The 23,788-nt window shown below is 38.1% G+C and overlaps 1 long non-coding RNA gene across 1 annotated transcript in view; it reads left to right on the forward strand.

Annotated features, from left to right (window-relative positions):
* The window catches only part of LOC144191978 (uncharacterized), a 55,906-nt gene that overhangs the window by 14,360 nt on the left and 17,758 nt on the right, over positions 1-23,788 (forward strand). Inside the window, exons 2-3 of the long non-coding RNA XR_013325020.1 lie at positions 2,784-2,896; positions 12,522-12,645. This is a non-coding gene — a long non-coding RNA (uncharacterized LOC144191978). The remainder of the gene's footprint in view (positions 1-2,783; positions 2,897-12,521; positions 12,646-23,788) is intronic.

The raw sequence follows: 23,788 nt of genomic DNA on the forward strand, positions 1-23,788 counted from the left end.
ATGTTCACAATCCTTCTTTATCTTAAAGCCAGATTTATACCAGCCAGAAATCCTCTTGGGCAGAAATGTAATCCGTTTAAGGTGCATTTGGTGTGCGGGTGTGTGCAAACAAATGTGGTTTTGCTACAACTTGGTTATTCGCTTTAGAAAACTGTTGTTTTCTGAATCCCATAAATATACTTGAAAGTTTTTTGGTCAAAATTATGGTTTCATACTTTGACTCTCATACCAAAGTCTTTGTGACTGGACGTTTAGTCGCCGGTCAAATGGTGACATATAGTTTAATATCTAAGTACTGTTTAATATCTAAGTATTGTTTAATATCTAAGTACTCTTTAATATCTAAGTACTGTTTAATATCTAAGTACTGTTGAAACCAGCTCTCAAAATTATATTCATGAGAGAGAGTTTAATATCTAAATATCAACTGTTTTCAACAGTACTTAGATATTAAACAGTACTTAGATATTAAACTTTCTCTCTTAAATAGTTTCAACAGTAAACTCTCTGTCAACATTTGACTGGCGACCAAAAGACCGGCGACCAAAAGACCGGCGACCAAAAGACCGGCGACCAAAAGACCGGCGACCAAAAGACCGGCGACCAAAAGACCGGCGACCAAAAGACCGGCGACCAAAAGACCGGCGACCAAAAGACCGGCGACCAAAAGACCGGCGACCAAAAGACCGGCGACCAAAAGACCGGCGACCAAAAGACCGGCGACCAAAAGACCGGCGACCAAAAGACCGTCGACCAAACGTCCGGGCGACCAAACGTCCGGGCGACCAAACGTCCGATCACCCGTCTTTAATGACAACCATTTCACTCCTTCCAAACCCAGCCTACATTCCAAATACACTCTCTTAAGAATTGTATCTAAATCATTAAATCATACTTTCAGTCGTAAACTATGTTATCCCATCCCCTACTACACACTATAATATCCTCTCAAACCAACAAAAAAATAATAATATAACTCCAAACCTTCAACACAACCATTACATCTTCTGATTCTCATCAGAATCTAAAACAAATAACTTTCCCTGGCAGGACAGCATTCGAACCAACAACATTTTCCCAGAGAAACATCATTACTACTTTCTTAATATCTCACACTAAGAAAAAGCCAATGAGATCCTCCATAATGATTTTGAGATCTAATGACCCTACGCTATCAAACACATGCAAACAAGTCTGCCCTTTTTCACCCCCATATCTTCTACCCCCGGCTTTTTTTTTTCTTCCCCCACCGAATCATTATTTCTCTTTATCGCGCCGCCTCAGTGTCACGGCGAGCTTTGTGCACCGGGCGATCATCCCAGGTGGTAATCGCACATCCTGCTGTGATGTTGGAATTAACACCAACTATTAAACATCATCGTGGCGCTCCGTGTGGTCGCCGATAAGAGGCTGATGCACCGATTGCTTGAAAATGGGAAAACGGGAAGCTATTTTAATGTGTGGAGATGAATGGCTAAATACGTGTTTACATGGAAAGGGGATTAGAAGTCCATCGTAATGAATTGGGGAAATTTGTGTTACAGTGTTCCCTCGCTTATCGCGGTTGATGCGGACCGGGACCACCCGCGATAAGTGAATTTCCGCAAAGTAGGGATTTCCCTTCAAAAATGCTTAAATAAACGTATAACACGTGCACAAAAGCACCACCAAGCAAAAACATCATAGTAGTCCGGATGGAGGATCTTCTGCAGTTTTTTTGCACGTAAGAAACATCGTTATTGGGAGTTGTGAACATTTTTGGGCGGTGAAAATGCGCCTGTAAACAGCCATGACGTCATCAATGCCATTCCAGAACTCTCACCATGTTTTTGACCATTTCTTTGGCCTTTTTTTGATGTAATTACTAATTTGTATTGAATATTTTGTTTCCACCTTTTGTAAAATGATGTCGTTTATAATTTTAACTTAATATCTTTAAATTTTTAATTTTTTTTTCCTGAAAAAAATCTGCAAAGCTCTGAGTCCGCGATAGCTGAAGCGCTGAAGTACTCACAAAAAAATTCTGCAAAAATCTAATACTGTGGTCTTCAAAGATTTGACCAAAAAGAATACTTTAGGACTGCCACTGATATGCTAGACTTCAAATTTTGGGGTTGTACTGCAGTCAATGGCCCTTTGGATACATTGCCGGGTTTTCTAGATCACTGGTGTCCAAGTGGTGGTCCGTGGGCCAAATCTGGCCCATTGCATCATTTTAAGTGGTCCGAGAAAGTGAATGATGAGTGCCGACTTTGTTTTATGATGAAATTCAGAATATTGTAGATTATTTCCTGTGTTTTCCTCATTTTAAATTAATGATTGCAAAAAAATTGTACTAATTTGAATATTTTGTTTCCCCCTCTTGTAAAACGATGTAATTTACAATTTTAACTTAATATCTTTAAATTTTTGTTTTTTTTTCCTGAAAAAAATCTGCGAAGCTCTGAGTCCGCGATAGCTGAAGCGCGAAGTAGCGAGGGAACACTGTATTTAACATAGGCCCACAGACTTGGAAGTACCCTGAAAATGACAGAAAATTGACTCCCATTAGATGAGAACAGGGGTGTCAAACCTCCGGTCTGCGGGCCGAATACAGCTTAATTTGAGATCAAGCGGGCCGGACCAGTAAACTCATTGCAAAATGACATAGAACTAACAATAAGACCACTTTTTTTTTCCCTTTTTGGATATTGCATTGAGAAATTCAAGTTAAAATAGGGTTGAAATGTGGGCTTTAGTTTTTACTTTATGGCGAATGATTTTGCATGTTTTCTGGTTCGCAGGCGTGGATTTTGGATCGTCGGCCATTTCTCAATTGGCGTTTGAACACACGCGATGACTTGCGGGTTAACCGTCAGCAACGATTTGACAGCGAGCAGAGGCCAGCACAGATGCGGTGAGTCACCCTCACGCCACACCGACACGGACACGAGTGCCTTAGTTGCGGTTGTCTACATCATGATTAGAGACCCGGTTTGATCTTTATCCACCGAGACGGTGACATCTTGCCCTCCCACACTCCAACTTGAGGGTGTAGTTTTTAAAAACCCCATCTCGTACAAGATCAAGAAATGTTGTCACTGTATTTCCACCGATTTGTATTTTTTGAACCAAAATATTTAGACTTTAGTTGGGGTTTGTTAAACAAGTAATTATTTTTAGTGATTTAAATTAAATACGTTAATGCAAATTATTTATTCCTATATATTTATACTTTTTAGGGATTTTTTAAAAATGATGTTAATGCAAATACGTTTGGTCGCCCGGACGTTTGGTCGCCCGGACGTTTGGTCGCCCGGACGTTTGGCCGCCGAGACGTTTGGTCGCCCGGACGTTTGGTCGCCCGGACGTTTGGTCGCCCCGGACTTTTTTGGTCGCCCCGGACGTTTGGTCGCCCCGGACGTTTGGTCGCCCGGACGTTTGGTCGCCCGGACGTTTGGTCGCCCGGACGTTTGGTCGCCCGGGACGTTTGGTCGCCCGGACGTTTGGTCGCCCGGACGTTTGGTCGCCCGGGACGTTTGGTCGCCCGGACGTTTGGTCGCCCACACGTTTGGTCGCCCGGACGCTTGGTCGCCCGGACGTTTGGTCACCCGGACGTTTGGTCGCCCGGACGTTTGGTCTCCTGGACGTTTGGTCGCCCGCACGTTTGGTCGCCCGGACGTTTGGTCGCCCGGACGTTTGGTCGCCCGGACGTTTGGTCGCCCGCACGTTTGGTCGCCCGGACGTTTGGTCGCCCGGACGTTTGGTCGCCCGGGACGTTTGGTCGCCCGGACGTTTGGTCGCCCGGACGTTTGGTCGCCCGGACGTTTGACAACATAAAAGAGTTTACTGTTGAAATCAGCTCTCAAAATTATATTCATCCGAAAGAGTTTAATATCTAAATATTTACTGTTGAAACCAGTTCTCAAAATTATATTCCCCTGGGCGACCAAACGTCCGGGCGACCAAACATCCGGTCACTTATCATTCATGTATGTTACATGAACTCAATATATATATATATATATATATATATATATATATATATATATATATATATATATATATATATATATATATATATATATATATATATATATATATATATATATATATATATATATATATATATATATATATATATATATATATATATATATATATATATATATATATATATATTTTTTTTTTTTTCCCCCCAAAATGTCATCGCGCTCCATATGTTGTGGCCTCTGGAGGCCTCTCAATGCTTGAAAGCCAGTGATGATGCTCTCTCCCCTCACTTGGGAAATATTCAATATCTCTAGAGAAAGTAAAGAGTGATGCAAAACAATTTTATTTTCGCACTCAGCCACAGTATTAGTCTCGTTATTTTAGCAAACGCCTCGTTCCCATTTTATCCCTCCCAGTGTGGATTGATGAACAACTCCTCATCCAAACCTTTCTCACATGAGAGAATATTTCACCCCCAGGCAAGGATACATCATCAGTGGAAATTTTCAGAATAGAATGTACTACGTACATGAAACAACCAGGCTCAGGTGAAGGCTGCAATCCATTTTTGAAATGTGCTTGTCGTCTGTTCAAAAAGGGGAGCATTTGTTTTATCGTATGCTAAGCCCTTGGATGGCGTTGCCATATCAATAAAAAAAGAGGACGTTAACGCCTTTTCTAATCAGGGTGTTTTGCCTCGGCTACTTGACGGCTTTACATTCAACGGATCACAACGTATAGTTTTGGCCTTTTACAAAATAATAGGGCTGTTTAAGCTATAGCTAATTTAACAGAATGAATGCTAGCATTCTCATCTATATTGGCAAATTTTGCGCAATATAGTCATCTGTTTTACACATAATTCTGTGATTTTCTTGTGACTATTTAAGATTATTTTAGGCATTTAGGCAAGAGTTAAAGTACGAACCCTGACTTTTGACCAAAAACTTTTTAGTGTATTTATGAGAGTCAGGAAATACATCAATTTTACTCAGGAGAACTGCGTTTGTAAAAAAAAAAAAAAAACTGCGATTTTTGAATGTTATTGTCTTGGAAATCACTTTTTGAGTCAATTAAGCATAGCATTTGACTGGCGACCAAACGTCCGGCGAACAAACGTCCGGCGACCAAACGTCCCGGGCGACCAAACGTCCCGGGCGACCAAACGTCCCGGGCGACCAAACGTCCCGGGCGACCAAACGTCCCGGGCGACCAAACGTCCCGGGCGACCAAACGTCCCGGGCGACCAAACGTCCCGGGCGACCAAACGTCCCGGGCGACCAAACGTCCCGGGCGACCAAACGTCCCGGGCGACCAAACGTCCGGGCGACCAAACGTCCGGCGACCAAACGTCTGGGCGACCAAACGTCCGGGCGACCAAACGTCCGGGCGACCAAACGTCCGGGCGACCAAACCTCCGGCGACCAAACGTCCGGCGACCAAACGTCCGGCGACCAAACGTCCGGCGACCAAACGTCCCGGGCGACCAAACGTCCCGGGCGACCAAACGTCCCGGGCGACCAAACGTCCCGGGCGACCAAACGTCCCGGGCGACCAAACGTCCCGGGCGACCAAACGTCCCGGGCGACCAAACGTCCCGGGCGACCAAACGTCCCGGGCGACCAAACGTCCCGGGCGACCAAACGTCCGGCGACCAAACATCCGAGCACCAGTTTCAACACAATCGGTTGGTGGGGAACTCGGAACTGAACCTAAGACTAAAAATCCCTAGTACAAATGTCCTTCATATGTGTAGTGTCTCCAGATATAAACAAAATATATATAATTATTATTTTTTTAATTATATATATATTTTTTGCCCCGCTGTATACAGTACACCATATAGAATACAGGTAGAGAGACTGAAATTCATGGTATTCAAAACAAAAACTGTAAAATATGTTGTCTCAACGTAATATTTGTATTTTACTACATTTTTTTTCACCCAAAAAAAAATCTGCGAAGCTCTGAGTCTGCGGTGGCTGAACCGTGAAGTAGCGAGGGAACACTGTACTGACGATGACATCGATCATCCGGTTTGACCAGTTTTAACATATACTACCATAAATACTGCCTTTACAGGTCGGAATATGCGAGGAAGCTTATTGATGGCCTGCATGAAAAACTACGAATCAGACATCGCTTTGGTGTACAGCTGGTTTCATGATACCCCGGCCCTTAGCTGGCAGGCTTTAATCTGCCAGGCGTTGTGAAAATGTGAGCGGAATTCATTTGCCTTTATTCGTCGCTGCCTGTCAGCAGTTTGCGCCTAAGTCAATTAGATGCGGCCCACCGTGTCCCTTCATTGGCGAGATGAAGGCAACGTTTGTGAATTTGGCTCAAAGGGGGATAACAGCAAATGAGCAATTATCACCTCAACCTTTGTTCACGTATGACTTGTTATTTAATACAGAAGCTGCTTAATCAGGTTGAAATTCCAGCTGAAACTCGGACGGAACTTTAGAGTTCGTAGTTGCCATCTGGAGGCAATTTCGCCCTATTTTTTTGTGTTTTTTTTTGGAAAGACATCAAGCGATAAGTCTATGCCTTGGCAGCCTGATTTAGAGGAATGCGTGACGAATGTTGCTGCATCATCGGCGATGACGGAGCCGGGTTCGGCTCAGCTGTCAATTGACGATAGCGATTCAATACGCAAATGACAGGATTTGCAGGTTATTACAGTTTCTAGAAGGGAAAAAAATGTCACTTTCACTGGCAATAAGGAGCGCTTGACGTTTCTTGGACGTCTGGTGACAACTAAAATGTGTGCATTCAACTCCAATACATTTTTAGGTTTTAATCTAATGCTGTCAAAAGCAGTTAAGTTGTAATAATGTATTATTACGATCAAGCATACGTTGATATATCCACCGTATTTTCTCGCATCTTGAAATGGGACCAAAAGACCGGCGACCAAAAGACCGGCGACCAAAAGACCGGCGACCAAAAGACCCCCGACCAAAAGACCCCCGACCAAAAGACCCCCGACCAAAAGACCGGCGACCAAAAGACCGGCGACCAAAAGACCGGCGACCAAAAGACCGGCGACCAAAAGACCGGCGACCAAAAGACCGGCGACCAAAAGACCGGCGACCAAAAGACCGGCGACCAAAAGACCGGCGACCAAAAGACCGGCGACCAAAAGACCGGCGACCAAAAGACCCCCGACCAAAAGACCCCCGACCAAAAGACCCCCGACCAAAAGACCGGCGACCAAAAGACCCCCGACCAAAAGACCCCCGACCAAAAGACCGGCGACCAAAAGACCCCCGACCAAAAGACCGGCGACCAAAAGACCCCCGACCAAAAGACCGGCGACCAAAAGACCGGCGACCAAAAGACCGGCGACCAAAAGACCATGAAGACGGATCTCAATTTTTAACTTCCATTTTTTTTCCCCTTTTGGACTGAGCACGATTTCTCAAGATTGCAGCAGCTTGCAACAGATTGAGGCTGACGGTCAGCATTAATTAACATTAAAATGTATAATCTCCCGAAACATTTAATGACGATTAACAAGGGAAAGGGCGCCGCCATTCGAAGATCAAAACGTTTGCGTGTGCTCTAAAAAGTGAGGCAAGATTTAACTCGTCAGTCTTTAAACGGCTTTTTCCTCAATTTTTTTGCAAGGGTCATGCTTTTGTGGGATGTCGGATGCCATAGAAAGTTACAACTGGGCATTGAATGCCAGGTTTTAGGACTCACCCTATTTTCACGACTATAAGGCGCACTTAAAAGTCTTACATTTTCTCCAAAATAGACGGTGCGCCTTATAATCCAGTGCGCCTTATATATGTAAAAAAAAAAAGAAAAAAAAAAAAAACCACCACTGTCGGATATTAAAAAAACACTAACGCCTGAACTGAATACTCAATACTGTTAAATATGCAGATGTCATCTTAGTTTACAAAATCTTCCATCATATAGCTCCTCCCCCACTGCAAGATTTTATACAAAAAAATCCAAAACATCAACAATGGCTGGCTCTAGAGGTGACTGTGGTGTAGTGAGTCCTTCATGCCTGGAAGTCAATAGCAATTACCGTATTTTCACCACTATAAGGCGCACTTAAAAGTCTTACATTTTTTCCAAAATAGACAGTGCGCCTTATAATACAGTGCGTCTTATATATGGAAAAAAAAACAGAAAACCAAAAACGAAAAACCACCACGATCGGATATTAAAAAAAAACACAAACGCCTGAACTGAAACTGATAAATATGCAGATGCCATCTTAGTTTACAAAATCTTCCATCATATAGCTCCTCCCCCACTGCAAGATTTTACACAAAAAAACCAAAACATCAACAATGGCTGGCTCTAGAGGTGACTGTAAAGTAGTGAGTGTTTCATACCTGGAAGTCAATAGCAATTACCATATTTTCACCACTATAAGGCGCACTTAAAAGTCTTACATTTTTTCCAAAATAGACAGTGCGCCTTATAATACAGTGCGCCTTTTATATAGAAAAAATGTCATTCATTGAGGGTGCACCTTATAATGCGGGTGCTCCTTATAGTCGTGAAAATACGGTAAGTTTTGTTTTGGGGCCCTGATTGAGGGCAATAAATCATAGCGTTGCAAGGCTGTCGCAAGGGACGTTTGTAATCGATGCAAAATTTGCTACAATATGGCTCAAGCCAACCTCTGTTTCAACCTTCACTATGGATTTTATAAGATGTTGATGAATGGCCGTGTTTGGAGAAGTGTTCTGCGCTTTAAGGCTTTTTATAAGGTGCGGGTGTTGTTTGGAAAATAGTGAACCCATCCTAGGGGTTGTAGCATTATAGTGCTAACTTGTTGAACTCATTGGCTGTCATTGATAAATGATTCAGACTTGAAGGCTCTAAAATAATTATTACTGAAACTTGATGTCCACATTTGTTGACGTCCTACTTTTGTGTAGCAAGTGTTATTATTGTGGGTAGATTTTTTAGTATTTTTTAGTATTTTGCTGTTTAATATACCCGGATATATTAAATGACTTTTGCTTTTTTGAGCTTCCCGTTTGTGCGCCATTTAATATACCCCTGCTGTTTAATATACCCGGGTATATTAAATGATTTTTGCTTTTTTGAGCCTCCCGTTTGTGCGTCATTTAATATACCCCTGCTGTTTAATATACCCGGGTATATTACATGATTTTTGCCTTTTTGAGAATCCCATTTGTGCGCCATTTAATATACCCCTGCTGTTTAATATACCCGGTATATTAATGATTTTTGCTTTTTTGAGAATCCCGTTTGTGCGCCATTTAATATACCCCTGCTGTTTAATATACCCGGGTATATTAAATGGCAACTCATCTTTTTTGGCAAGATTTGTTTGGTGTTCATGGGGTTATAATCAACCCACTTTATACAGCAGTAAGTTGTTTTAACCTGAGCAGTAAGTATTTTTTTTACTGCAAAATGTTGATGCACCCCGTTACAGCATAAATAGTGCAGAGTGGATCGTACCTTCCCGTTTGTGTACCATTTAATATATCCTCCCCCCCCATTTAATATACTCGGGTATACTAAATGGGGGTATATTAAACCGCAAAATACAGTAAATATTTTTGTTTAAATCTAAATTACATAGTCAGTGAAGGGTTAAAGCTGGTCAAATTATGTACGCATAAAAAAATAAGGTTGAACTGAGTCTGTAGTTTGTCACCAAAAGACTGGTGACCAAAAGGCCGGCGACCAAAAGACCGGCGACCAAAAGACGGCCCGGCGACCAAAAGACCGGCGACCATAAGACCGGCGACCAAAAGACCGGCGACCAAAAGACCGGCGACCAAAAGACCGGCGACCAAAAGTCCGGTCGACCAAAAGACCGGCGACCAAAAGACCGGCGACCAAAAGACCGGCGACCAAAAGACCGGCGACCAAAAGGCCGGCGACCAAAAGACCGGCGACCAAAAGACCGGCGACCAAAAGACCGGCGACCAAAAGACCGGCGACCAAAAGACCGGCGACCAAAAGACCGGCGACCAAAAGACCGGCGACCAAAAGACCGGCGACCAAAAGACCGGCGACCAAAAGACCGGCGACCAAAAGACCGGTCGACCAAAAGACCGGCGAACAAAAGACCGGCGACCAAAAGACCGGCGACCAAAAGACCGGCGACCAAAAGACCGGCGACCAAAAGACCGGCGACCAAAAGACCGGCGACCAAAAGACCGGCGACCAAAAGACCGGCGACCAAAAGACCGGCGACCAAAAGACCGGCGACCAAAAGACCGGCGACCAAAAGACCGGCGACCAAACGTCCAGTCACACTGTACACTAAATAGCCTATCATCTAAGGAAAGAAGAGAGAATATTTAAAATGTCGACTTTATACAGCATTTTTTCCAAAAGCTTTGGGCCAGTTCCGTGTTGAAATATGTATATAATAAAAACAAAAACACAGTAAACGAATGAAACCATTCCAGAAAAGTGCCAACATAAACAAGAGAGTAACTCAGTGCCACTGATCATCATGTTAATGAGCAAACACACATTGCACTCACTACTGTGTTAAATTCCATCTCCAACGATAATATATACAGTACTCTTGCGTAGCACTTCTGGCTATGAACTACATTATTCCAGATCAAATATGTGCTGTATTATTTGCATACAGCCCCAATGTGGCATAGAGTGGGAGGGAGTAGTACTGCAATACTGACTTAAAAAACTTGGCCTGCCTTTTTTTAAAACTGGGATTAATTCCATACATGGTGTCATGTTTTTCATGACTGGTAGATTATCACGCTTGTGTTTAAGCACCTTAGCTTGCACGGGCAATTTGGTCGCATTTATGGGTTGCTGCGAACCCCCGTTAACACTCGATGGCGGCGGACGGGAGGTGTCGATGGAGGCGAGGGTAGGAGGATGCAACATTAGGCTTGGGCTGTAATGTTTCTAGTTGATGGCGTACAGCTGCGAGCACCAGGCGTGCAAGGTTATCACGACCAAAATGAAAACATCAGAAAAGTAATAAGGCTCCATTTGCACTGTTGTTTTTGATACGTGTTTCCCCGTGTAGTTTGTGCTTGGTTTTGGCAATTCATTTACAGTGCTTATATAAAATAAGGATCTAAAGCAAGGTTGGTGAACTTGGGTTGGTTGTATTTGCTCCGCCTCCACCATGACTTTCGGATGTATCCTATTGTGGGTTGTTTGCTTTTGTAGTACCTTTAAAATATTCTGAAAATGATGCACATGAATGTACTGACAATAGGATAATGCATGACTGCTTGCCAACGAGGAGTAGTATATACTGTATTTTCATGACTATAAGGCGCACCGCATTATAAGGCACACCCTCAATGAATGACATTTTTTCCATATATAAGGCGAAATTTGACTCGTATCTCAAGATAAATTTGACTCGTATCTCAAGATAAATTTGACTCGTATCTCAAGATAAATTTGACTCGTATCTCAAGATAGATTTGTCTCGTATCTCAAGATAAATTTGACTCGTATCTCAAGATAAATTTGACTCGTATCTCAAGATAAATGTTTGCTCAAAATTTGACTCGTATCTCAAGATAAATGTATGCTCAAAATTTGACTCGTATCTCAAGATAAATGTTTGCTCGAAATTTGACTCGTATCTCAAGATCTCAAGATAAATGTTTGCTCGAAATTTGACTCGTATCTCAAGATAAATGTTTGTTCGAAACTTGACTCGTACCTCAAGATAAATTTGACTCGTATCTCAAGATAAATGTTTGTTCGAAACTTGACTCATATCTCGATAAATTTGACTCATATGTCAAAATAAATGTTTGCTCGAAATTTGACTCGTTTCTCAAGATAAATTTGACTCGTATCTCGAGATAAATTTGACTCGCATCTCAAGATAAACATTTGTTCACAATTTGACTCGTATCTCAAGATGAATGTTTGCTCAAAATTTTACTTTCCCGGGCCACACAAAATAATACAGCGAGCCAGATTTGGCCCCCAGGCCGCCACTTTGACACATGTGATCTAAGTCATAGTTTACATTTGTTTCCTACCAGAATAACATTTTATGGCCTCCATTTTTATTTCCATAACATTAGCAACAATCTCATTGTACTACATTCCAACTTCTATTTATCTTCTGATTGGCTTCCATATTTGACCAAATATTCATCGAAAAACCTCCTCTCCTTGAATAAAATCTTTAATATTATTCCTCCTTTATCCTTTTTTTTATCTCACAAAGGTGTTTGCTATAATAATGAAATGTCAACTTGGTGCAAAATGCCAAAATTTACACCACAAAGTGACGAAAGTATTACTTTCAACCTTTTACGTTTAAGCCCTTATTAATTAGTCAATGATTCCTTTTGACATATGTTTATAAAAAACAGAACATCCCCCAGAATATTTCTCTTATATAATCCTAAACTTTTCTTTTTAATGGCCATTTATTGAATATTAAGCATGCTTGAAAATACTCTGAGTTAAAAATACATTCAAAATGCATCAAGATGACAACTCGTTTCATTACGAACTCGGCCTCGTACTTCAAATGATGCGTGAGTTGGCCATGGCGTGTTCATTATGTCTCTCGTTGGCAGGTAAAACAACGTCACATGGGTCAGTGGCTGGCACAACAACACACCGGGCCCAAAAAAAACGAAGCCAAGGGACACAGCGTGACAGTGTTTTCGTGTGGGAGTGAAGCTGGGATTCTTCTACAAGGTAAGCTCACTCTTTTGTCTAAGCAATAGCACTGTGAAAACACACAAACACACATACACACTATCCAATGAGATTCAATGCAATGAATCTTGTCAGTAGTGAAGTTCGTCTTTCATGGTCCAACACCCTCAAGTAGGTGCATGTATTGTTGATGAAAAGTATATTAGTCCCTCCCCCTTCCATTCCCAGATGAATTGTACTTTTACGAATATAGTTATGGTATTTTTTCGCATATTAGCCGTACTCGCGTATAAGCCGCACCCTTAAAATGGCCTTAAAATCGTTGAATTTTACGATTTCTCTCGTATAAGTCGCCCCTTGATTCGCAATTTTCATCTCCATATTCATGGTTTTAATAGGAGTAAAAAAATGTGCCTTAAAATTGTTTCATTTTGAAAGGAGCCATTCATACATTTACTATATACGAGAAACACTGTATTCATGTATTTTCTTGTATATTAGTCGCATTCACGTATAAGACGTACCCTTAAAATTGCCTTAAAATCGTTGAATTTTGAAAGGAGCCACTTATACATTTACTATATATGAGGAACATTGTATTCATGTATTTTCTCGCATATTAGTCGCATCTGTGTATAAGCCACACCCTTAAAATTGCCTTAAAATCGTTGAATTTTGAAAGGAGTCACTTATACATTTACTATATATGAGGAACACTGTATTTGTGTATTTTCTTGCATATTAGTCGCATCTGTGTATAAGCCACACCCTTAAAATTGCCTTAAAATCATTGAATTTTGAAAGGAGCCACTTATACATTTACTATATACGAGGAACATTGTATTCATGTATTTTCTCGCATATTAGTCGCATCCGCGTATAAGCCGCACCCTTAAAATTGCCTAAAATTGTTGAATTTTACAATTTCTCTCATATAAGCCGGCAACTGATTCGCAATTTTCACCTCCATATTCATGGTTTTAATAGGGAGTACAAATGTGTTACTTTGAAGGGGAAATCTTGAGAAAAATGGTATTTCTGAGATACTGTATGAATCGATTGCTGGATTGCACATTCCGAAAAATGTTGCTTGCATGTATACTAATTAAAAAAGGAAGTCATGTGAGCAGTACAACCAGGAAGTGTGTCTGTAGCGGTCTAGTTTGTCATCCTGTAGTAAGATGGTGGCGTTTGAGCGACCAATGGCTGGCGTCAGTGAGTTTTTTTTCACGTTTTATGCAAGATACGGTTTGTTTTTTCTTGAATTTCATTCATAAACGTCGAAAGAAATTTTGTTTAGCGTTTTATCTGTTTATTTTTACTTTATTTTGAAATGAATGACCATATCGCCCGCATTGTCTTGCCTTATGGCGTTTTGTCTTTGTCATCTTGCTGTTTTTTGCATGTCAAGTCTAATTTATGCGCATATAAGCCATATCCTCAATTCAGTCATTTTTTTAGCGACAAATGCGGCCTAAATGTGAGAAAAAGTAAGTGATATGATGCTTTAGGGAGGCTTGAAAGGGTTTAAAATACGGTTTTATGGAATTACAGAACATGAATTAATGATGTTTGAACTGATGTGTTTTCTGAAGGGTTCTTATACCAGATAGGATCATTTTTATTACAAAAAATGTCAGTTTTTTAACAATTTAATAAAAGCAAAAGTAATAGAAGAAACATATTTTCTTGTCATGGGAAAATAAAGCCTTAAAAAAAATGCCATTTAACAAACAATGATAAAATCAAGTGTTAAGCTACAATTATTTCCTTAAAATACCCTCAAATGTACTACGAACACCCGATACACCAACAAAATAATTTGTAAACAAAGCAATCTCTCTTAAAAAAAAAAATTAAAGCACAAAACATTATATCAAACAATCAAAACTATAAAAAAAAGCTATTCATTAAAGACTCATGTAATACTGCATTGACCCCGCCAAAATAAAATCAAACACAATACCCCTCGGTATAAAACAAAACAATAAGTGTAATACAAGAAACTAAGATTTCCTCGTCCTTTTGGTAACAAAAAAATATTACAAATATGAAAGTGGAGATGCAATAAAGTGATCTGCTCTCATGTCATAAACATTTATGAAGGAGCAACATTAAAAGCAGCCAATATTAAATTCCACTCAAATATGGCTTGTTTTTTAATAAATGTTCCCACACTGGAATATCACCGCGGCTCAATTTTCTGCTCAATAAATCCAAAAGAAGATTAAACATTATTTCCTAGATGTGCCGTGGTGTTTTAAAATCACACACACACACACACACACACACACACACACACACACACACACACACACACACACACACACACACACACACACACATATACACACTCGTATTAGAGGATTAGAGAAATAGAATCTTCCCTGGACGATAAAGATAATTCCATTTTTTTGGTCAATGATACTTCTTAAAATGCGAGTTCATTTGCGTGCTTGTTTTTTTTTTTTTTGCGCTGCAAGTTGGGAAGTTATAAAACATGTTTTTTTTGTTGCCTTTGTTCTATTTATTTTCACTCGTCGCAGGTGTACTCATGAGAGGCATTCTGCTCATGAGAGATAACCTCATTTCATATTAAAGAAGCGGTATTATGAGTTTCGGCACTCCTAGCGACATGGCAGGACATAAGTCCACAGTTTTACTTGAAAAATTAATAAATTATGACCATTTCCTCCAAATTTTGTTGCTTGGACGTTTGGTCACCGGTCTTTTGGTCGCCAGTCTTTTGGTCGCCGGTCTTTTTGGTACTGTTTAATGTCTAAGTACTGTTTAATGTCAAAGTACTGTTTAATTTCTAAATAGTGTTTAATATCTAAGTACTGTTTAATATCTAAGTACTGTTTAATATCTAAGTAGTGTTTAATATCTAAGTACTGTTTAATATCTAAGTACTGTTTCATATCTAAGTACTGTTTCATATCTAAGTACTGTTTAATATCTTAGTACTGTTTAGCATCTAAGTACTGTTTAGTATCTAAGTACTGTTTCATATCTAAGTACTGTTTAATATATAAGTAGTGTTTAATATCTAAGTACTGTTTAATATCTAAGTACTGTTTAATATCTAAGTACTGTTTAATATCTTAGTACTGTTTAGTATCTAAGTACTGTTTAGTATCTAAGTACTGTTTCATATCTAAGTACTGTTTAATATCTAAGTAGTGTTTAATATCTAAGTATGGTATAATATCTAAGTACTGTTTAATATCTAAGTACTGTGTAATATCTAAGTACTGTTTCAAAACAGTAAATATTTTGATATTAAACTCTCACCCATGAATATAATTTTGAGAGCTAGTTTCAACAGTACTTAGATATTAAATAGTACTTAGATATTAAACAGTACTTAGATATTAAACAGTACTTAGATATTAAACAGTACTTAGATATTAAACAGTACTTAAAGGGACCAAAAGACCAGCGACCAAACGTCCGGTTACTCAGTTTTTGATGACCAGGAACCACACTCAATTTCCCTTTATTTTTAGCCAATCACAGTGATCGAATCCTGAAAAGAGGACGTTAGATAATTTTTTTTTTTAATATGGTTCATTTGACTAGATTTCTAGTAATCGCGGAAAAAATATGTTTTTGAAAAAGGCATTAATATGAGGGTGGAATAAAGGATGACTGTAGGCAAGGTGTTCAACCCACCAGCTATATGCAGGCGCTTGACATGTAAAGGATTATAATACATAGAAAATAATAATCCTCACTCCCACATACACATTCAAAATCACATTTGATTTTTATTTATTTATTTTGGTGGAAATCTATATATTGCATTTACATCTGCTTTGTGTGTGCCTGCATTTAAATTATACTTTGAGTCAGGTTGGCCTTAATATTAACATTTGCCTATTTTCATCAGTGCAAAAAAAGCCCAAAAATGGGAGTTATTTAAAAAAAAAAAACTAAAAAAAAGGCAGAATTTGGGTTTTCAAAACAAATATATTGTACCAAATAATGGTTTGGGTTTCCAACTTGTCATTGTTATTCATTTTAACCATTTTTTTCTTTTTTTTGCATATTTTTTAACATATTTTAGCAAAATTGGACGATTTGATCATTTTTAAACGGTTTATTGTGGACATTTGATTGAATTAGGGTTTTAACATGATACATCTTTACTTTTTGGACCCAATAATTTTGTAAGTAGAAATACCATTATATGTAAAAACATGTTTTATTTTTTACCTTGGTTTAAATGAGTAGATTTTCAAATTCTCGGATAAAGTTTTGGATAAAATTAGGAGTTTACCTCTAAATTTTATTTCCAGATTTTAAACGGGTTGCCAATTTCATACAACAGTTTTTTTTTTTTTTTTTGGTCAATCTTCAAATCTGGGTTTTAAACTTGGGTACACTTTTTAGTCGTTACTTATTTATTTTTATCAAATTAGAGTTTCACGCCAAATCTCCCTCAAATCTGTTACTAAATTATTACCTGGTCATTTCTATCTCTCATTAGATGTAAGTAGAGATACCATTATATGTAAAAAAAAAACATTTTTTTTAACCTTGGTTTTACCTTGGATAGAGTTTTGGATAAAGTTTGCCTCTAAAAGGTTTTTCCAGATTTTAAACAAATTGCCATTTTCATGCCACAATTTTGTTTTTTTGGTCAATCTTCAAATCTCGGTTTTAAACTTGGCTACACATTATAATTCTTATTTATTATTTTTTCTTCAAATTAGAGTTTGACGCCAAATTTCCCTCAAATCTCTGACTAAAAAACTACCTGGTCATTTCTATCTCTAATTTGATGTAAGTAGAGATACCATTATATGTAAAATAAATACCTTGGTTTAATAAATGATTAGTTTTTCAAATTCTTGAATAGAATTTTGGAAAAAAGTTTGGAGTTTACCTCTAAATTTTATTCCCAGATTTTAAACTAATTGCCATTTTCATGCCACAGTTTTAGTTTTTTGTTCAATCTTCAAATCTGGGTTTTAAACTTAGCTACACATTATAATTCTTATCTATTATTTTTTCTTCAAATTAGAGTTTGACGCCAAATTTCCTTCAAATCTCTTACTAAATTACTACCCGACCCTTTAAATCTCTCATTAGATCACCCTTTAAGATCCCTCAAGTCTTTAGAATCATTGTAACAATTTCATAATTAAGACATCATCTGGTGCATTGAGCAATTGGGTCCCTTTTTTCTCCCTTGCTTTTTCTTTCCCGGCCGTACATATTGCAATCCCACCGTGCGCTTGATGCTCCGCCACAGGCGAGTCAGCTGTTGGCCTCTTTATTTTTTTTTCTATCTCTCTCTTTCTCGCTCTCCTCTATATATTTTTTTAATGGCCTACTTTGGAGCCAGAATGGAGGTCTGTGGAACCTGGGGATTAGGACACCTACATCATCTGCTGTGCATGGCCTTAAACTCTTGTTCCAGCTTGGAATTGCAGCTGTACGACCTTCCTGGTTTTAGTAACTGCGTCACTGGCACGCATGGATGATCTTGTGAAGCCTTTTCATGTCTTTTCGCTTCGTTTGAGTCAAAGTTGCTCTTTTAACGCTAACTTTAGTCATGTTTTTTTTTGGTTGACTTATTGTTTCTGATGGATACAGATTGTTTCATCATTTGATGTTGCGTTTCAAAGCTGTCAAGAGAATACATTGAAAAAAAAACATGGACTTTAAATCAATCACAAAGAAATTTAATCCATTTTTTCAGTTTTTATTGCACTTCAGAACATTTTGGGGGGTGATGGAGCCTATTCAAATTTACTATAAGGACCAGACATCTTGACTTGGTGATCAGCCAATCGCAGGGCACTAGGAAAAGGACATCCAATCATAGCTAATGGCAATTTAGAGTGTATGAGCAGCTAGCCTAGCATGAATGTTTTGAAATGTGGGGGGAAACTAGAGTACCCATATAAAACCCATGCTAAAACAGTAATAACCTACCTGGGTTCGAACCTTTGACCCCAGAACTTTGAGGCTAACATGCTAACCCAGGAGTGGGCAAACTTTTGGGCCCGGGGGCCATATTGACTTTAAAAATTTGACAGATGGGCGGGGTCAGCACAAGATACGATACATATAAAAAAGTGCATCCGTTAACAGTACATATGAAAGATAAACAGAAAAAAAGGACTAAAGTATTAACATACTCATCATTAAAGACAAAAGTATAAAGTACAAAGTAAAGGAATGTATTAAGAAATATTAAAATGTCATTCAAAGATATTAAAATATAAATTTACAAAAGATTGAGGAGCTGTAAAACACAAAAAACAAATATGAGTGGACAAAGCTACTGACACTGGCTTCTGCGTAACGGCGCCATCTAGGGATAAAAAAAATAAAACAATAAAAAAATATTTGGAAAATGTTGGTCGGCCGGATTAAAACGCCTCACGGTCCGGATGTGGCCCGCGGGCCGTAGTTTGCTTATGTGCTAACCACTTAACACCAAGCCTACCCATGATACATCTACTGTAAATTTGCGTACATATATATTAATCATGCTATTCTGAACTATCTTATCATACCACAAACAAACACAAGGTGATAATTGCAGTCATGCCAAGGAATGTATCACAAGGCAACTGTCAAAGACACCATGTGGGAGATAAATATTTAATGGTTCCATCTAAAAATAGTGCCGACTTGTTGTTACATTGCCATTGTACGTGTAGGGTTACGTGTTGTGCACCTTCTGTGAGCTCCCTTGGCGTCTTCTTATCAAAATGGCGTCCACGTAAGGGCTGGGAGACTTCCAAACCTTTGCTAACCAATGGCATTCCAGTCATGCCAATCCAGATTTAATCTTCTATTAATCTTGTTAAGATTTGGGCAATGTTTAGTTAGTTTTAATTTACCAGAACTACCGCATTTCATCATTTAATCATGTTATCGTCTTGGCTTGTGGTGAAGAAGAATCTGGATAATTTATGGAAATACTACGAGATGCTAACAGACAGATTCCACTTAAACACATGTATGTGTTATAGCCCATCATCGGAAGTTATTTTTACACACTACAAGTATAGGCTGAATGGGTAAGAAGTAGCCTAGTATATCTAAGGAATATACGTACCGTATTTTCACGACTATCAGGCGCACCGCATTATAAGGCGCACCCTCAATGAATGACATTTTTTCCTTATATAAGGCGCACTGTATTATAAGGCGCACTGTCTATTTTGGAGAAAATTTAAGACTTTTAAGTGCGTAGTTGCTTTTTTGAAGGGAACTACACAGTCAACTCTAGAGCCAGGCATTGTTGATGTTTTGGATATTTTGGTATAAAATCTTGCAGTGGGGGAGGAGCTATATGATGGAAGATTTTGTAAATTAAGATGGCATCTGCATATTTAACAGTATTCGACGAGTACCTTAATATTTAGTAGGATACTACTACTCTACATATTAATCTGGGAAACACACTGGCCATTTTAATAACAAAAGCATAAATTAAAGCTAGATTTGAAGTAGCTATTGGTACGTCGTATCTAGTACTTATAGGGCTTCTTTCCCCTTGTAGTACTGTAGTAGTCCTGCAATATTTTTCAAAAAGAAAATAACGTGAAAAATTAGAGAAATTTAGCCATCGATTTTTCAATTACGGAATAATTGAGATTTTTATTGACGTCTGCATGAAATAAATGATTCAGATGTAATATATATATATATATATATATATATATATATATATATATATTTTTTTTTTTTTTTTTTTCGGTATACGTGGGTAGTGTTAATTTCCGTAAAAAAATCCCTTGATACAATGTGTGGAGGTGTTGGAATTTGTGTGTAATCTCTACGGAAAGACTTCAGGAAGAAAACATTCTGGTAAAACAAATAAAAGGATAATTTGTGTAATTCGAACTTCTCGCATTTGCGGAAGCAGAGAATTAAATATATATATGTATCCCAGGTTCCCATGCAAGATGGAAATGTAATCAATATGAAATTGAGCTTCTCCACATTAAAACTGACCTGATTTATATTCTATCTGGCACGTAATTTGTAGACGGAGACAATTTCTTGCAAATAAGACACATTGGATTTTCTCCCTTGTGTAACTCTGGAATAAACGATTGTAAAATATGAGACAAATAAAAGTGAAGCGTTAGATGAAAGAACGAAAGATTCCAATGTATTTTGTTTCATTATGATGTACTGTGTAGTTATGTTTAAATGTAGGTTTTTGTGTAAGGTGAATTTGAAGTGGGAGGGCTGGCAGCAAATGAACAAACTAAGTATTTTAAATGCCTTAAATATTGAGGGGAATGCTTTTATTGTCATTATATAAGTAGAATGAGATTTAAAGATATACCACAGAGTGCACAAATAATAATTATACCAAAAAAATGACAAATAATCGCTAAATAGGTAATACATAATAAAAACAAATAACGATAAATACATAATTAGTCATTTGTAAATAACAACAACAAACAAGCAGACAAATAGATAGTCAATAAATGTGATAAATAAACGACCGTATTTTCACGACTATAAGGCGCACTTAGAAGTCTTAATTTTTCTCCAAAATAGACAGTGCGCCTTATAATCCAGTGCGCCTTATATATGGAAAAACAGAAAACCAAAAACGAAAAACCACCTCTGTCGCCATCTTAGTTTACAAAATCTTCCATCATATAGCTCCTCTCCCACTGCAAGATTTTATACAAAAAAAATCCAAAACATCAACAATGGCTGGCTCTAGAGGTGACTGTGTAGTGAGTGAGTACTTCATACTTGGAAGTCAATAGCAATTACCATATTTTCACGACTATAAGGCACACTTAAAAGTCTTAAATTTTCTCCAAAATAGACAGTGCGCCTTATAACACAGTGCACCTTATAATCCAGTGCACCTTATATATGGAAAAAATGTTATTCATTGAGGGTGCGCTTTATAATGCGGTACTCCTTATAGTCGTGAAAATATGGTATCCTTAAGCCTATTTTTCTGTACTTTGTGGGACCTATAACGTCTACCAGAGGCCAGCAATTGAAACAGATTGTGACCAGGGTGGTATGGGTCCCTGACAATGTTCCTGGCCCTGCTTAGGCCTTCTGACCTCTTATAGATTAGACGTCTATCCCCTTAAACGGCCCAAAACATGATCTTTCCCTTTAATAAGACATTTCTGAATCATTTTGGCTTTGGTGAGAAAACCACGTGAATCTAAAAGAGCTCATGATTAGAAAACACGTTTTTTTTTGTTCAATGCGCAATGCGAATAGAGACACTTTTGTTTTTTTCTTCTCTTCGTCATTATTATTCATACGTCTACTTCATCAAGGTGCAACGGCAGGCGTTTGGCACCAGATGCTCTTTATTATGCCCTTGTTTACACAGTAAAGCTAGCTTGCGGCATTAGCCCTGAGTTTCCACGTATTGGATATAATAGCAAACCTATTATAAGTTCTCGAACAGTAACACTGTTGCGAACCCATGGGATGAAGTTGTACTAAGATTATTGGAAAACTCGAACCAAAAAATAAATAAGAAGAAGCTACTATTGTTCCTTTTGTTGTCGGGGGTTTTGCTCATTACTCAACGGTTCATACGGTGTACGCTGCTGGCGTCGTTTCCTCCGTCAAATCCCAACAAGGCCAGCTGGAGTTTTACCGGTAAAAATCATTGGCGTTCTAAACAAATGGATTCCGTCTTGACAAAATGATCAAGGAGCAGGAAAAAAGGGGAACAATGTGTTCTCGGAATCGGATGGTAGGAATGGAACATCTGCTTTCACAAAGCTTACGGATATTGTTGGAATTATTAGCGAATGATCGTTATCTCCTGGATGAGAGCGGGTTTGAGTTCTATAATGGCGTGGAGAGACTTTTTTTAAGGGAATAATGGATCCCAGACGAAGAAATGTGAAGTTATTGTTATGGTGTTAACTTTTTAGAAGTGAGTTAGTAGGTTGTTTTGGGTACGAATTCAATTAAAATGTTTTGTGAAGTCAGTAGCCCTTCATTACATTTAGATTTTTTAAAATATATGTATGTATTTAATGTATTTTCTCGCATATAAGCCGTATTTGTAACTAAAGAAAAATAATGACTGAATTAATGCTTATATGCCCTTGTTTGTTGGAAAGTGTGTTAAATTAAATTGGAAAAAATACAATTTATATCTGAAGTTACTCGTGGAAAAATGTTTAGTGAAGTCGGTAGCCCTTCATTAGATTTAGATTAGATGTATTTAAAAAATATATAATATTTACTGTATTTTCTCGCATATAAGCCGTATTTGGAACTAAGGAAATTATGACTGAATCAAGGGTAAGGCTTATATGTGCCCTAGTTTGTTGGAAATGGCGTTAAATTCAATTGAAAAATAATACCATTTATATCTGAAGTTACTCGTAGAAAAATGTTTAGTGAAGTTGGTAGCCCTTCATTAGATTTAGATTAGATTTATTTTAAAAATATATAATATTTACTGTTTTTTTTCGCATATAAGCCGTATTTGTAACCAAAGAAAATGATGATTCAATCAAGGAGATGGCCTTGTTTGTTGGAAAGTGCGTTAAATTAGGTTACTCTTTGTTAAGATGGTTAGAGAAGTTGGTAGCCCTTGATTAGATTTAGATTAGATTTATTTTAAAAAATATTTAATATTTACTGTATTTTCTCATGTATAAGCCATATGTGTAACTAAAGAAAATGGTGACTGAATCAAGGGTATGGCTTATATGTGCCCTTGTTTGTTGGAAAGTGCGTTAAATTAAATTGAAAAAAAAATACAATTTATATCTGAAGTTATTCATGGAAAAATGTATTTACTGTATTTTCTCGCATATAAGCCGTATGTGTTCAAATAAATAGAAAAAAACATTTTATCTGAGGTTACTAGTGGTCAAAATGTTTAGTGAAGTCGAGAGTCCTTTATTAGATTTATTTTTAAAAATATATAATATTTAACATATTTACTCGCATATAAGCCGCATTTGTAACTGAAGAAAATGATAACTGAATCAAGGGTACGGCTTATGTGCTCTTGTTTGTTGTAAAGTGCCTTTAATTAAATTGAAAAAAAATATCTATTAAGTTTTTCGTGGAAAAATGTATTTACTGTATTTTCTCGCATATAAGCCGTATTTGCAACTAAAGAAAATGATTACTGAATCAAGGCTACAGCTTAGATGTACCATTGTTTGTTGAAAAGTGTGTTAAA

Source organism: Stigmatopora nigra, unplaced genomic scaffold (genome assembly GCF_051989575.1).
Source record: "Stigmatopora nigra isolate UIUO_SnigA unplaced genomic scaffold, RoL_Snig_1.1 HiC_scaffold_25, whole genome shotgun sequence".
Classification (NCBI taxonomy): Eukaryota; Metazoa; Chordata; class Actinopteri; order Syngnathiformes; family Syngnathidae; genus Stigmatopora; species Stigmatopora nigra.